The sequence below is a fragment of the Rhynchophorus ferrugineus genome, unplaced genomic scaffold (assembly GCF_030347505.1).
Source record: "Rhynchophorus ferrugineus isolate W39M unplaced genomic scaffold, kcgeb_rfMv2 rfM1, whole genome shotgun sequence".
NCBI lineage: Eukaryota > Metazoa > Arthropoda > Insecta > Coleoptera > Curculionidae > Rhynchophorus > Rhynchophorus ferrugineus.
Genome location: NW_027472580.1, coordinates 56,074,456 through 56,091,146, shown reverse-complemented (window position 1 = coordinate 56,091,146; position 16,691 = coordinate 56,074,456).

Below are 16,691 nucleotides of genomic sequence, written 5' to 3'. Positions count from 1 at the left end.
GATTGAATACTTTTCCGAAATAATTGAAAAACATTAGGCCAGTGGCCCCAAAAACCATAAATGGCAAATAAAGATATTCGAACAATAATTTGGAATGTTAATGGGATTCAGCTACATCACGCTACCCTACAAGTATTCCTAGATAAGCAAAAAATAGATATTTGCCTAATATCAGAAACTCATCTGACAAAAGAATCCTTTATACAATTTAGAGGAAATACATTTTATCATACCATCCATCCAGCTAATACAGCAAGATGAGGAAGGACAATAATAATAAAAAAAGAACATTTGCCACCATCAAGAACCCGGGCTAAGTACAGCAGAAAATCAGGTAACAGCAGTAACTGTTAAATCAAGCAGATACATGGTTAGAATAGCCGCAATTTTTTTTCCTCCAAAATACAAACAAAAAAAGGAGAAAAATTTATAATTGGAGGTGATTTCAATGCAAAAAATTCAAAATCGGAATCCAGAATGATAAGAACTAAAGGCAATGAACTGCATAAAGCAGCTGCTGAACTAAGATGTAGTCACATGTCAACTGGAAAACCAACTTATTGGCCGACTGATCAAGAGAAAACCCTATACCTGTTAGATTTCTTCATAGTAAGAAACCTAATATCTAACTATATAAAAGTCGAAGAAAATTTTGATCATACGCCAGTGATTATGACGAAAAGAAAGAAACCCAATGTTAACAAACAAGAGAACGGATTGGGAAGGATTTGCGGAAGAATTGAACAAACGAATTCAACTAAATGTACCCCTCATTACAACTGAACAATTAAATTTTGAGTAGAAAAATTAGTAATAAATATTCAACAAGCTGCTTGGAATAATACTCCAGAAATTAAGAGCACGATTAAAGTAATTAATTATCCAAAAGAAGTGAAAGAAATGATAGCTGAAAAACGAAAATTACAAAAAAATGGTAACAAAACACAATACCTGAAAATAAAAATTGTTTAAACAATATAACCCAAAGTCTGAAGAGGGAAATACTGGAAATTAAAAACAAAACCATAAATGACTATCTGAGAAATTTAACACATGTTAAAGAAACTGATGATTCACTCTGGAAAGCCACAAAATATCTTAGGCGCTCATGTCTATACAGTCTACCTATAAGAGACCTATGTGGGTATTAGGAACGTGACAATCACCATAAAGCAGAAGCATTTGTTGAATATTTAGGAAAAATTCAAACCAAATTAAACTAATATTGAATATAATTTGCCGCACATAGAAGCAAAAAATTCGATGATTGACTTAGTCACGCCCAAAGAGCTAACCAAAGTTATTCCAAATCACCATAAAGCAGAAGCATTTGTTGAATATTTAGGAAAAATTCAAGCCAAACTAAACTAATATTGAATATAATTTGCCGCACATAGAAGCAGAAAATTCGCTAACCAAAGTTATTAAAACTGACATTAACCCCAGTAAAGCACCGGGCTACGATTTAATAATAGGATAATTACTACAAACACTACCAAGAAAGGAAATTGTAAAACTCGCCAACTTGATCAATAGAGCATTTAGATGAAAACATGTCCCAGGCATTTGGAAGATGGCGGAAATTATAATGATCTCAAAACCTGGAAAGTCACCAAACGAAATTAAAGCCTATAGACCTATATCACTGCTGCCAGTAATATCTCAGGTTTTTGAAAAACTCCTGTTGAAAAGAATTTAACCGATCATAGAGAGAAAAAATCTAATACCAACACACCAGTTTGGGTTTATTAACAAGCATTCAACAATTGACCAGGTCCACAGAATAACAGATGTTATTGAAAAAGCCTACGAAAGTAATAAAGTATGCTTAGCTATATTCTTAGATGTAGCACAAGCCTTCGATATGTTTTGGCATGAAGGACTTGTTCATAAACTACAGAAAATGTTGCCAAAACAACATACCGAACTATTAAAATCGTACATTACAACCAGAATGTTTAAATTACTATAGAGAACACTTATAAGTTAGTTGATAACGACTAGTAATAATATATCAATATTTTTTTTAAAAGATACTAACTAGAGTTTGTAGAGAATATAAAAAATGAATCAAAAATACTATAAAATCAGAAAACCGGTAACTTATTTTCAAATTGTACTTTGTAATTGCCCTTGTAAAACATACGCAAAATTATTCAAAATATTAGTGATAATTTCTACAGGTTATAAATCGGCAACCGTTATTTTAGAGCTTTGATTATTTTGATAAATTTTAAATCGCTGTGTAATATATCAAATTACTTTGTTTAAAAATACCGAAAACAATAGATAGTCAGAGTCACAAAGTGATTGCGTCTTTAATAAGTTATTTCGAAAGGGGACGAGATAATGGAGGCTATCTTTTATCCGTAAATTCCGTTAGAGAGGTAAATATTGATGATATTAAATATTATAAGTTGCTGCAATTTTATAGAAAATATTTTTAGCGTGTTGCTGATGCGCTGAATATTAGTGTGGGTACTGTAACATCGCTTGCAAAATGAAGAACAATAAGTTAGATTCAACCGAGAAAAACCGTCAAACCGAAAAGCCGAAAAAAAAAGTGGATGACGAATCTTGACCATCTTGATTTATTAGTTCTATTCGAGATCAAATATACGAAATGAATAATAACAGTGAGTACACAAATTATTTGAACAATTGAATTTGTGTATCTTAGATTGATATCTTGGATATTTCAAAATGGTTTATAGGGGCACTCTTGGCAAGACTATAACAAGAAAAGTGTAAACAAAAATTGATTGAAAAAGGTAAAAGTTACAATAGCATTTGATTAGGTTTTATTGATCATAATATTTATTAATAATTAATTGCAGATATATTGTTATTCATGCAGGGATCAAGAATGGTTTTTTTCCTGGTGCAGAATTAGTGTTTTCCTCCATAACATGTTTTTGTTATGGTTTGAAAATCAAATGTTAAAGAACCTAGAGGAACCATCAGTTATTATTATGGACCATATCATAGCACACTGGTGGAAAAAATCCCAACAATAACATCAACAAGGGCTGTAATGAAGGATTGGCTTTCAAAACATGAATAAAGTTTTGAAGAGACTATGCTAAAAACTTAACTATTTCAAATTGTTACTAGGTAAATATAAATGAAACGTTTTATTGCGATTATTGCAATTTACTTTTTTTGAGAAATAAACCCGAAAAAAGGATATACAGTAAATGGCTGAACAATATGGTCACGTCGTATTACGACTTCCTCCGTATCACTGTATATTTAAACCAATCGAGTTGATATGGGGATAGCAAAGAATTATTATAACAGACATTCTGGTCGAGAAGGATATTCCATCAAGAACTGTTTGGTTTTTTGGAAGGAAGCATTGTCGGCCATAATACCTTCGATTTGGATGAACTCGATAAGACATACAGAGGGATAAATTAATAAATGGTTGAATCGTCAATATGTTTTAAACTGATTGAAAATTAACAGTTTAGTGATTGACTTGGGCAGTAATAGTGATTAAAGGAAACTTTCAGGATATGTGATAATGCTGTGCAATGCTGGAAATTCCTAAGACAGAGTGATGAGAGTGGAAGCAACTAAAGTTATGCACATAATTAATGGAGTATAAGTGTAGAAAATGGTATTGTAGGGTGTGAAAGATTTGTATTTATAGATATGATTGTAATTATTCAGAATTAAACATGAGTATTAGGTTAGAATGCATGAGGAGAGGGTTAATAATAACTGTTTTTTAGATATGGTAAATGAATTAGGCAGATTCGGTAATTAATTTTATCAAGAATGATGTACACAAGTAGTAGTAGAAGAAATAAAAAATACTGTGATATCACGATGACTTTACAAGTAACCACACCATCAAAGGAAACAAGAACTAAACGTAAAATGGTAAATATGCTATCTAATGAAAGCAAAATACATTTCTTTGATATTTAATTATTAATTAATATATAATTGGGTGTATTAGGCCTCCAGGGTGACACCATCAAAGTAACCACACCATCAAAAGAAACAAGAACTAAACGTAAAAAAGTAAATATGCTCTCTAATGAAAGCAAAATACATTTCTTTGATATTAAATTATTAATTAATATATAATTGGGTGTATTAGGCCTTATATTTAAGAATTATTTAAGAATAAAATTGAAGATAGAAAGCGACACTGTAGGTAAAACAGGTGAAAATCATTTTGACGTCTATTAACACCACTCTTAACAGATGGCTCCCCAGAACAGTTCGTCACCAGTGCAGTACTAGTCGCAACCCAAAGTGAAGTACAGCTCTCAAAAAAAAGACGTTCTGCGTTTTCCAAAAAGGGAAAAAAGTGAAAGTTGGTGAAAAATACATTTAATTATAACAATACAACATAATGGATTTAAAAATATTACTGAAAGAAAACGAAGAATTTAGAACGAATAACGAGCGCCTGAACCAACAACTATTTTCTACAACTAACAAACAAATTAACTAACACTAACAGACAATTATCTAAGGATATGGCTGCTATCCGTTTGCAACTGCAAGATACACCAAAAAGGCATACTAATTATGCAGAAGACTACTACACTGATGAAGACGAACTAGCATTAGAGGTAAGGGAACAGTCTGACTGGACTGAAGTAACAAAGCCAGAGATGACGCCTTCGCCAATCGCAAAAAGTGCTATAAACATTAAATAAAAGAGGCAAGAAGACAAAATCCCTCTGCCGCCTCCGATCAAGGTAAGCAATGTTGGCAATTTTAATTTATTTAGATTACAAATAAAGGGGTAGGCACTGACCGAGTGCAGTTTAAAGCTTTGTCTAACGATTATATTAACGTAACCCTTAGTAATGAAAGGATTTCAGGAATGTAAAAAAGCATCTCATTGAGGTGAAGAAAAACAATTCATTCAATAAAGTCGAATATCACACTTATCAGTAAAAAAGTGATAAGTGGTATAAAGTAGTCATTAGAGGATTCCCATCCACAACAAATCAAGATGATATTAAATCGGAATTACAGGCTTGCGGGCACAAAGTAGTGACTGTCACGCCTATAGTGAAAAAAAAACTAATGTAAATGGTGAAAAACAAATAAAAACTTTTTCGTTGTTCTACGTAGACATGACACAAAACGAAAATAATAAAAATATATATGGCATAAATAATTTACTAGACTGCAGGATAAAAGTGGAACCTCCGAAGAAAAATATTAATATACCACAATGCACAAACTGTCAAAATTTTGGACACACTAAAAATGTTTGCAGTAGGGAAACAAGATGTGTGAAATGTGCCGGTAAACATCACACAACTCAGTGCCGAAAACAACGCAATAGTGTATCGACCTGGGTGTAAAAATAAAAGAACTCCAGCCAAAGAAAATTACAGCAGAACAACGCTTAACACCAATTGACAAAGCCAAAAAATCTGAAACAACATCTATCGTTGAAAATAAAAAAACCCAACAAACCGTAAGACCATCGGACCACCAAAATATCAAATGATAAACAAATAGATACCAAACAGCAGAAAGCTGCGGCCAAAGAGCCAACTATCGTCGACATGATGAAATTGCTTAAAGAATTCCAGACTGAAATGAGACAGAAATTCAGTCAGTTAGCAGACAGGGTGGAAAAATTGGAGAAATCCAGATTGAAGAAAACTACCCAAAATAAGAGTACGGGAACTAGAATTATTCTTAAAAACAAATAACATAGATATAGCTCTCATATCGGAAACACATTTTTCTAAAAAAAATACATTAAAATACGAGGTTATGATGCTTACTGGATACTACACCCCAGCGAACGGGCTCGAGGCGGAACAGCTTTAATAATTAAACAAAATATACAACATTTCGAACAAGAAGAGTTTTAAAATGAAGAGATACAAGCTACGATAATTAGTATCGAAAAAAACGGGGCTGAAATAAAAATTTGACGCTATATAATGTCCACCAAGACATAAAATGACAATAGTTCCGTGCTAGCTCTCGAAGAAAACGGTCGTGTCCGGTCCGCCGAACCTACCTGTGCTTCCGAGAATTACCCGAAACTTTCTCTAAGACGGTCGATCCGTTATCACATTTCCACCAGTGCCTACGTCAAAAAAAGCGTCTGTAAGCGCCGAAAAGGCGCTTTTACAGACAAGGCAATAGCGTCATGTACGTCAGAGCCGACATCGCCTCCTGAGCATAATCCCAGTTTTCCTAACTCAAATGGACCATCTTTCGAAGACAGCCGAGAAGTGCTCATAATAGATTTAAGAAGACAGAATGAAAACCTGCGAAAGCAGATAGATGAAGTTAAAATGTTCGCGAAAGCACAAACAGACGCCCTGAACAAACAGACGGAAAAGCTGGAAAAGAGCGAAGAGAGGAAGAAGAGGCTTCCGAAGATCTCAAAGAAGAAATTAAAACTCTCACAGCTACGATAACAGACTTCATGAAGTATCAAAAAGATGCCATGGAAAGAAACACTCCCTCTGCCACAGAAACCCAGACCCAGACACCAGCTAAACCGGCTCAATGGTCAGACCAAACTGAAGACCCAGACGACGGTTTCACCTTGGTGGGAAAAAGGAAGAGAGGGCCCACCACTCCACCTCAGGAAAGCCAGCTGCCGAAGGCCGGCAAGAAGGAAAAACAGGCTCCCATATCACAACCCAATCCGGTAGCCAAGCCGGCCCCTCAATCTACCCAATCGAAAGCCAAGGCTAACGTACAGCCTTCGATTACAAAATTTGCCACCAGACCAGTGCAAAATAAGCCGACCACCAGGACGGCCCCACAGCCACTGCCGAAACAAGTTACCACAAGACCAACCCAGCCTGCGCAGGTAAGTAGCCAGGCCACTAAACAAATCCTAACCTCCACAGCAAAAACAGTGCCAACCGTTTCGGCGACTGTTTCTCAAACTACCCCAAAGGAAAAAATTGCGCCTATAGTGCTCCGTGACAAGAAGAGGTTCATGGAGCTCATTAGAATTACTAAGGCACAATCAATAGATATTATAACCCGAAACAAAAAGGAGGGCATTTTTTATTCGTCGCCACAAGTGACGATTACCGTAAACTCACTACCCTGCTTGAGGAAAGGAATTACCCTTACCATTCCTTCTGTCATCCGGAGGAGAGAGCATTCCGGGTAATAATAAGAAACATCCCAGAATCACTCTACATTGACGAGGTACGTGAACTCCTCTTTGATCAAGGCTTCCATCCGAAATTTGTGCAAAGATGGAAATTAAAATCCGGGATAGAACTACCAATTGTACAGGTAGTTGTCCCTCGCGAAGAGCGACAGATCATATATATGACCAAACTCGGCGTCATCACAGTGAAGGTCCAGAGAGGAAACGGCCAGCCAGTGCAGTGCTTCAACTGCCAGCTTTTCGGGCACTCCAGCTCGTATTGCCGAGCCCCCCCACAGTGCGTCAAATGTGCGGGGCATCACGATACTAGATCCTGTACCAAAATCCCAGAAGCACCTCCAAAGTGCAGCAATTGCGATGAAATTCATACCGCAAACTTCACCGGTTGCAGCTGCCGTCCTGCTCCAAGAAAACCAAAAATTCCGACGGAATCCAGGCCTCCACAAGGTTCTGCATGGAGTAACCAAAGTGGCAGGAAGCTAGCTCAAAAATTAGCCAGCGCCACCCAGCCTGCTCCAACCAATACACCGGACCTTAACTCCTCAATGCAGGCATTTACTGACCCACAGGCTTTCCTGCAAGTGATCGCCTGGCTCACCAACCTGCTCGTCCTTTTCCAAATGTCGCCGCCTAAGCGGCAATATTTACCTGTTTCTTTAACTTCCAGCAGCCTTTTAATTCTTCGAAAGGGCTGTTCCGAAATCTCTTATACTGATGATATCGAATGCAAACAGCTTACGCGGAAAGCAAGCGTAATTGGAACACGTCATGACATTCTATGACGTCGACAACCTTCTCATCAAGGAAACTTTCCTGAAACCTTCCCATCGTCACTCTTTCGAACACTTCTTTGTCTACAGAAACGATAGAACTCCGGGTCGAGGCGGTGGAAACGCCATTCTCGTCAGAAAATGAGTGAAACACGAGCTCTTTCCATCGTTATCAGTAAACAACTTCGAAACAGCCTCCATTAAAATCGATATCCAAGAACGTCCCTTGGTGATTACATCCCTGCACAGGAAATCTTCTGCATTCAACTATGCCGAATACCGATCACTCGTCGAAGGAAAATTTCCAAAAATAATAGGTGGCGACTTCAACCATCTGGGGTGTTCCAGAGCGAATATCGCAGGTAACGCCATTGTAGATCTAAGTGCAGATCTGGGCTACCGTATTGCCTTGCCACATGAACCCACCCATCACCCTACTACAGTCTCTCAGGGCGCAGCAAGAATCCTTGATTTCTTTATTCTTCAAGACATAAATCGCCAATCCGAAGTTCGAGTCCTTGACGAACTAGATTCTGATCATTGTCTGGTCCTTCTCAAACTCGGAAACTGCGCCACCACTCAAGTCCCACTAACAAGATTCAGGAAAAAAACCGACTGGAAAAACTACCAGTCTCTTCTCCTGAAATCCGATCTAATTCCGAAAATTAACACACCAGATCAGCTCCAGGAATCCGTACTCAAGTTAACTCGCGATATTCAGTCTGCTCTCGAATCTGCCACAGTCAAAATTTCATCACAACCCCAGCCGTGGAAAAACAACCTTCCCGCTTCTCTTAAACGTGAAATTCGCATCAAAAACGGTTTATGCAGATTAGCTCAATTCACCCTTGATACTGCAGACAAAAGGGAGGCGAACAGAGCATGCAAGAGGGTAAGGGCGGCCGTCTCGACTTGGCAAGCGATGAAATGGAACTCATTTCTCGCGGACCAAAGGCTGGATGGCCCCCCTTCCTTCTGGCGTATCTCCAAATGCCTCGTGGGGAAGACGCACAATGTTATCCCCCCCTGAAGTCAGCGGTTACAGGAAATTTCGTAGTCACTGACCAAGAAAAAGTCGAGCTCCTTGCAGAGACCTACGAAGCTAAAATGAAATGCCTCCCACCCGCACAGAACACTAAAGCTAAAGACATTGACACTGTCATCAGCGAATCCAACACCGTCAAAAACCAGTAACCCCAGGCTTTCTTCTCAACCATTTCGTGTATCCAAAGTCTCTACAGACTATGATCGGCAAACTTCAAACCAAAAAATCTCCAGGTTTCGATGGAATATCGATTACCCAGTCAAAAAAGCTCCCGCATAAGCAGCTCGCAGAACTGGCAAACATCATTAACTCCATCATGAGGCTGCAACACTTCCCGGCGTCTTGGAAACACGCACATATAGCGGTTATACCCAAGAAAGGAGCAAAATCATCTCCATCTGATTACAGGCCGATCAGCCTTCTCAGCGCCATTTTGAAGCTTGCCAAGAGGGCAATACTCCATGCTCTCAACTCTTTCACAAAGGAAAACAACATCATTCCAGATGAACAATTCGGCTTTCGCGCTCACCACTCATCCGTCCATCAGGCTACCCGTCTGGCCGCACACATCCATCATGCTCTTGACCAACGTAAAAAGCTTGGAGCAGTTCTTCTGGACCTAACCAAAGCCTTCGATAAGGTCTGGCACGACGGATTGATCGCAAAGTGCGTGTAGTTAGGCCTCCCAGAAGACCTAACCGCTCTCATTAAGTCCTATCTCTCGGACAGATCTTTCGAGGTCAAGATCAGGGTATCACTTTCCAGTCGTAAACAAATCGATGCTGGCGTACCTCAAGGTTCCCCGCTGGCCCCAGCCTTATTTAACCTCTTTATTTCAGATCTGCCGAGAAAAGAGCACATTGACGTCGCGTTTTACGCTGACGACACTGCTTTCTTCACGGCCGCTAGGTTCGAAGTTACAATTCATGAACGTCTACAGAAGCAGCTCAATCATGCGGTCAAGCGGTTCAAATTATGGAGGTTGCAAATCAACCCCCTGAAAACTCAGGCCATCATTTTCCATAAGAAGCGTTACGCACTGCGCGTCTCGCAACTTAAGATCGACACCGCAATCATTCCATGGCTGGATAACGTCACGTACCTAGATCTTCACTTCGACCGGCGGTTCGGTTGGCATTCCCAAATCCAGAAAGCAATCCAAAATGGTTCGGAGCTAGCAAACCTGCTATCTTCTCTGATCTGCCCTTCTAACAGACTTCCCATCTCCATCAAATGCTTATTGATTTAATGTCTACTTCAAGTTTGTTACACCCAACCAGGTCAAACGGCTTCAAGTTTTCCAAAATAAGCTCCTCAGGAGAATATTAAACGCTCCATGGTTTGTCAGAAAAAATCAAATTCATAGGGAAACTGACACTCCAGAAATCAAGCACTTGATATCTCAATCATTCCACAAACAACAACTCAGCTCAAGTTCTTCTGAAAACGCGCTTGTTCGCGAGCTGGTCGACATGCTGGGAGCTTAGCACCGCGTCACCAAGCTCCCCCCTTTTCCAGGCTGAAACGACCTCATCCGTCGCTACAGTCATAACTTTTGCCCCCATACAACAGTACCCAGTTGTGTGTTAACTCAGGTTCGCGAATCAATAGAATCGCCGGGCCCTCGTGCCCAATAACGGCTGCCCGATCAGCGGGTGCCATATCCCCAAATTTAATGCAGTAGCAGTAGTGATCCACAGGGGTCAATTGTGCGGCGGTTTCGGTTTAGTGTATTGGTAAGCCCAGAGGCAGTCCCACATAACCCGGTCCAACCTGTCACTCGAGGACAAATCTCCGCGACCAGGTATGCGTCATGCATTCCACCGCCCGATTTTTAGGCCAGAACAAAAAAAAAAGAAAAAAGACATAAAATGACACAACAACAATATAAAGATATCTTTTCAAAATTAGGCTCAAGGTTTATTATTGGTGGAGAATTTAATGTTAAACATACAGATTAGGGTTCACGAATAATAACACCTGGAAAAGGAAACGAATTACTCAAAGCCATTAAACTTACAAATTGTAATTATTATTCAGGGCGCGAACCCATTTACTGGCCTACAGACAGTAAAGTCCCAGACTTGCTGGATTTCTACATTACAAAAGGCATTTCATTAAATCAAATTAGTACAGGAAGCTTGGGCGATCTAACATCTGATCACACTCCAGTATTGTTAACACTGGGTGCGACAATCCTAAGAAAAGCAAAAAGCCTAATCTTAGCAACAAATATACTGACTGGGATAAATTCAGATTAATACTCCAGGAACAAATCAGTTTAAAAGTAAGACTTAAAAGTATAGATGATCTTGAGCAACAAACCAAACATATAACTGAACAAATTCGGTCAGCTGCACAAGATGCTACCCCAATAGCAAGCGAGAAATCAAAATATGAAGTAATTTACCCGCTCGAAATTAGAGAAATGATAAAAGAAAGGCGAAAAGTTAGAAGAGTCTGGCACAAAACCAGAAATGCTGCAGACAAAACTACTTTTAATAGAATTAGTAATCAGACAAATCAAACGATCAAATAATATAAACAGAATTGCTTTCAAAAGTAAGTGAATTAAGCCCACAAGCAGAAAAAGACTATTCGCTATGGAAAGCAACTCGAAGATTTAAAAGACCAATTATTCGAGTACCGCCAATTAAAAATGATCGAAATGAATGGGTTCGACGCGACAATGAAAAAGCCAAATTGTTCGCACAATACTTAGCTAACATATTTCAACCTAATGATCTAGAATCTACCATGGATACATCTCCTGTTTATTAACTCGATATAGGTCTAAATCTAATTTCTCCACTGGGAAGTTGCCACTGAAATTGATAACCTCAATCCTAAAAAGGCACCTGGTATAAATGACATTTCACCTAGATTATTGAAAGAACTGCCACAAAAAGCAGTCATCATGTTGACACATATATTTAATACCTGTTTAAGGCTGAAGCATATCCCGGAATGCTTTAAGGTGGCACAAATAATAATTATGTTCAAAAATCCTGACAAACCTGCAGAACAAATCGAACAGGCCTATTTCACTACTACCTGCAATATCAAAGCTATTTCAGAAACTAATATTTAAACGTATTAAACATTTGGTAGCAATACCAGATTTTCAGTTTGGTTTTCGAAGTCACCATTCAACAATCGATCAACTGCACTGAGTAACTGCGGTTATTGAAAGAGCGTTTAAGGAAAAGAAAAACTGCCCTGCAATATTCCTGAATGTCTCACAAGCTTTTGATCGAGTTTGGCATTTGGGATTAATCTGTAAGATAAGCAAATTGTTACCACGTAACTATTGTCAATTGCTGGAGTCATATTTATTCGGAAGAAAATTTAGAGTATCGCACGAAAGGGCGTTCTCAACATTTAAAAATATCTCGGCTGGAGTTCCACAAGGTAGCGTCTTAGTAGCTCTCCTCTATCTGCTCTACACTGCTGACATTCCAACAACAAAAAAACACTTCTTGGAACTTTTGCTGATGACACAATTATTATGTGATATTAAAAGATATTTCTATGCCTAGAGCAATAGCAAAAGTGCAAGTGGCAGTCAACAAAATCTACAAATGGACGAAAGATTGGAAAATTCAACTTAATAGCTCCAAATCTGTCCACGTTAATTTTACATTGCGGCGAAATAATAAAAACTTAATTATATTACTCAAAGGATGCTCGATTCCTTAAGCAGAATCAGCTAAATACCTTGGAATCCATCTTGACGGTAGAGTAAATTGGAAACATCACGTTAGACAAAAAGCAAAACACATTAGAGCCAAAATAAAACAACTATAGTGGTTAGTTGGAAGATATTCTCAACTTGATTAAAAATCAAAGAGGTCGATCTATAATACAATTATAAATCCAATTTAGACCTATGGGATGCAAATATGGGGTTACACTAAAAATTCAAATCAACTAGTCAGACAACGCTGTCAAAACAAGGTTCTTCGATTGATTACCAATGCCTATCGCGATGTAACCAACGAAGAACTGCACGATGACCTGGAAATAAAATGGATTTGCGTTAAAGTTATCCAAGATTTCGTCTTGAAACACGGAAGGAGATTACTAAATCATGCTAACGTGGAAGCAATACAACTGCTGGACAGCACGCAGGATCTTAGGAGATTGAAGCGAACAAAACCATACGAACTTATATAAAGTATACGCATTTAGAGCAAACGATAGCTATAAATTATTATAATTTTATAACTGAGGAATACATATTGATGTATTTTCTCGCAGTCGTCTTGCTTGTTAATTAATCCAAGTACATAGGAAAATTAGTAATAAATTAATTGTAAATTAAGATTGTACTAAGCGTATCTAATAAAGGTGTTATAAAAAAAACAACATCTTCTCAAAGTAATTATGTCTTTAAACCCTTCTCGTCTGAGCTATCTAAAGGTGACAAAAATAAAACTACTAGCTTCCTAAATTCGCCATTTCGAATATATTTACCATATAAACAATCCACTGTCAAAGAAGTTCAAAAAATAACAATCAGAGAGATTATTTGTAAAAAAGTAACACCAGCAAAATATTACACGAACTATCAAAGAAGGAGGTAAAATTATTAGCATTCATATTCAGTGCAAAGTAGATTAAATTCAAATTTCAAATTTGAAATATTCAATTCAAATTTAAATCCCTCAAACCAGGGAAATCACTAGAAGATGTCACTTCCTACCGGCCTATAAGTTTTTGAGAAACTGTACGTAAAGCGGCTACATTATATAATAGAAAAAAGAACGATCATTCCATAACACCAATTTGAACTAGTGAATAGGACCTAGAAACAAAATAAATATGGGCTTAAATGCCAAAAGATATTATTCAGCTGCATTTATAGACATAACTATCATCAGGTTAAATTAAAGAAACTTCTCCCTCATCCGCATTATGAGCTGTTAAAGTCTTGTCTCACAGATCGTCATTTTACTGTAAAACAAGTCGATGAACATACCGAATTACATGTAATATATTCAGAAGTTGCGTAAGGTTGTGTACTAGATCTAGCACTATTTCTTCTGTACACAGCCGATCTACCTACAAGAAAAATAACCACTGTGACAATATACACAGACGACATGGCAGTCTTAGCCTCTCATGAAGATCCAGCCAGAGCATCAATTATCCTACAAACACACCTAAATCAAATAAAACAGTGACTGAAGAGATGGCGTATAAAAGCCAACGAAACAAAATCCAGTCATATAACTTTTACGCTTCGTAAAAGAACATGTCTACCGATGTATATCAATAATTGTCAACTTCCTCAAGCAGAGGATACTAAATATCTTGGTATGCACCTAGATCGATGCCTAACTTGAAAAAAGCACATACTCACCAAACGGAAACAGGTTCGACCAAATATATTATTAAATTAATGTATTGTCATCGCACGCAAATCCAAGTTATCTTTAGATAACAAAATGTTATTGTATAAATCTATACTCAAGCCTATTTGGTCATATGGAATCCAACCATGGGGAACCGCTAGAAAGTCTAATATATCAACTACACAACGGTTCCAAAATAAAGTGTTGCGTACCATTGTCGATGCTCCGTTCTATATTTCAAATGAAGTGATACAACGCCATATTACTCTAGAGCGAATAACGAGTGAGGTTCAACGTGTTTCTGTAAAGTATTATAAAGTTCGAAAAAGTGTCAATTCATCCCAATATACCCAGTAATCAGCTAAACATGTGAAGTAACAGTGAAGTGCGTAGACTAAAACCTCTAACACCATACGATCTGATTATTGGACTTATATACACTAACTAATATATAGACCAATAAGCGTTAGAATAAGACTAATTAATTGAAATTGTATTTTATACAGGTTATTTTCTACATTTCACATTTGTTGTTATTTAATAATAGAGCAAGAAGAAGACTTTGGTCATCAAAAAAGAAGTCAATCAAATGGGCGACGAGCTATCTCAAAAGCTAATCGCACTGATGAAAAAATCATCACATCACTAGGGAAGCTGTTATCACTATCAGATATAAATCATCATCATCGTCAAAGAACCACAAATCTAAAATAAAAAGCAGGAATTTCGAGTGTTATATCCTATCCGGCCTCTTCCTCCTCTCTGGGAACTGTTAATAAATATATGTACAATCCATTAGTGCCTAAAATCAGGTATGACTGAGCTTATTTGTTTTTTAACTACAAGGTGCCGTGAAAATAAATAGTTGTAAACAAAAGTATTTTCTCACCCGAAGAATTTATTCCGAGAAATAGAAAAACTGCCTTCACAATGTTGAATATTTGGAAAATATAGAAAGGCCTTTAATGAGAAAAATTCGTACAATATATTTTAATCAAAATACTTTCCACCATTTTCCTGATAGCATGGTCAGGTTACAGCATCAAAAAAACATGTTAGTTTGGTAACAATCCAATCCATTTTCGCGCTTTTTCAGCTTTTCCGTAAGCCGTTATATGTCATTGACATATAAATACCCATTTTTAAATACGTTTCTATATAAAAGTGTTTGATGAGCTAAGACAGTAAGTTTTTCCAAATCGAACAACAAAAGTAATAGAATGTGAAAAATATAATTTTAGGCATTTCACGATTAGCGTATGTATACAATACTCAATAATATTAAATGAAAAATTCCCATTTTATATAGAGAAAAACAAAAAAAAAACATCTAATTTAATAGTTAAGTTAATTGTTTAGTAGTTGTTTACATTGATACCTGTTTACTAATAAATATCGTTGAACAAGACACATGTAAGCACCTAATAGAATAGAAGAATTTAATAATAAACACTGGGTATCACATATCGACAAAATACTGAAAAAACATTTAATAAACCAACGATGTTAAGCAATTAGATATACTTAATATGTTGAAAAGGAAATTTTTAAGAACGATAAATAAAGAAACACATCATAAGTGAAGGGAGCACAACTTCTTGGACGACAAAAAATGCCAAATCGAACAAAATAAATCAGTGAAGAATTACTTCAATTGATGTTAATTAAAAATGCACGTTAATTAATAATTAATAATTAATACATCACTGTTAATTAGCTACATCATAATGAATACTTGAAGCTTAAATATCTCTACCAGCAGGGCGTGAACAAATATCAAATTGGTTTTACCTTTTGAACCTTCTTGAGGAACATTTGTTCGATTAACTTTGATATGATTTGAGATATACGGATACTTTCATATATATGTTCACTATTGTTGATATCCTTCATCTCAACTGCCAAATATTCCTAAGAAATGTATGAAGCTATTGTAGTCAAATATTTAGGCATACTGGTTAGGTTGTTGAATTACTATGGAAATACAAGTCAGTTGTTTGGTTCAGTGTTATAATTTACACTCTTAGTTCAGAAATTTTAGTTTATTTATTATTGATTCTTTATCAGAAAATGTTCTTATTTGGATGATTTTACGGAGATCAATTTGGCCAAATCTTTTTTTTAAATGTTCGTTGAAGTTCAAGGATGGTTTTTACGGCGAGAAAAATTAGAATTATTGCTGGAAAAACCCTAAAAATAGCCCTTTTCTTTTTCCCATACAAATGATTTGTAACTAAAACGTAGTCAATTTGAGCTTTATTGCTATGGTATAAAGTTCATATTAAATTACAAGCACTCACTGTTGTCTAAGCAATGTAGGTGTGTTCCTAACGTCAAAGATCATATCTATCAAAACAATGTGCGTGTGTGCGTTGGAGCACAGA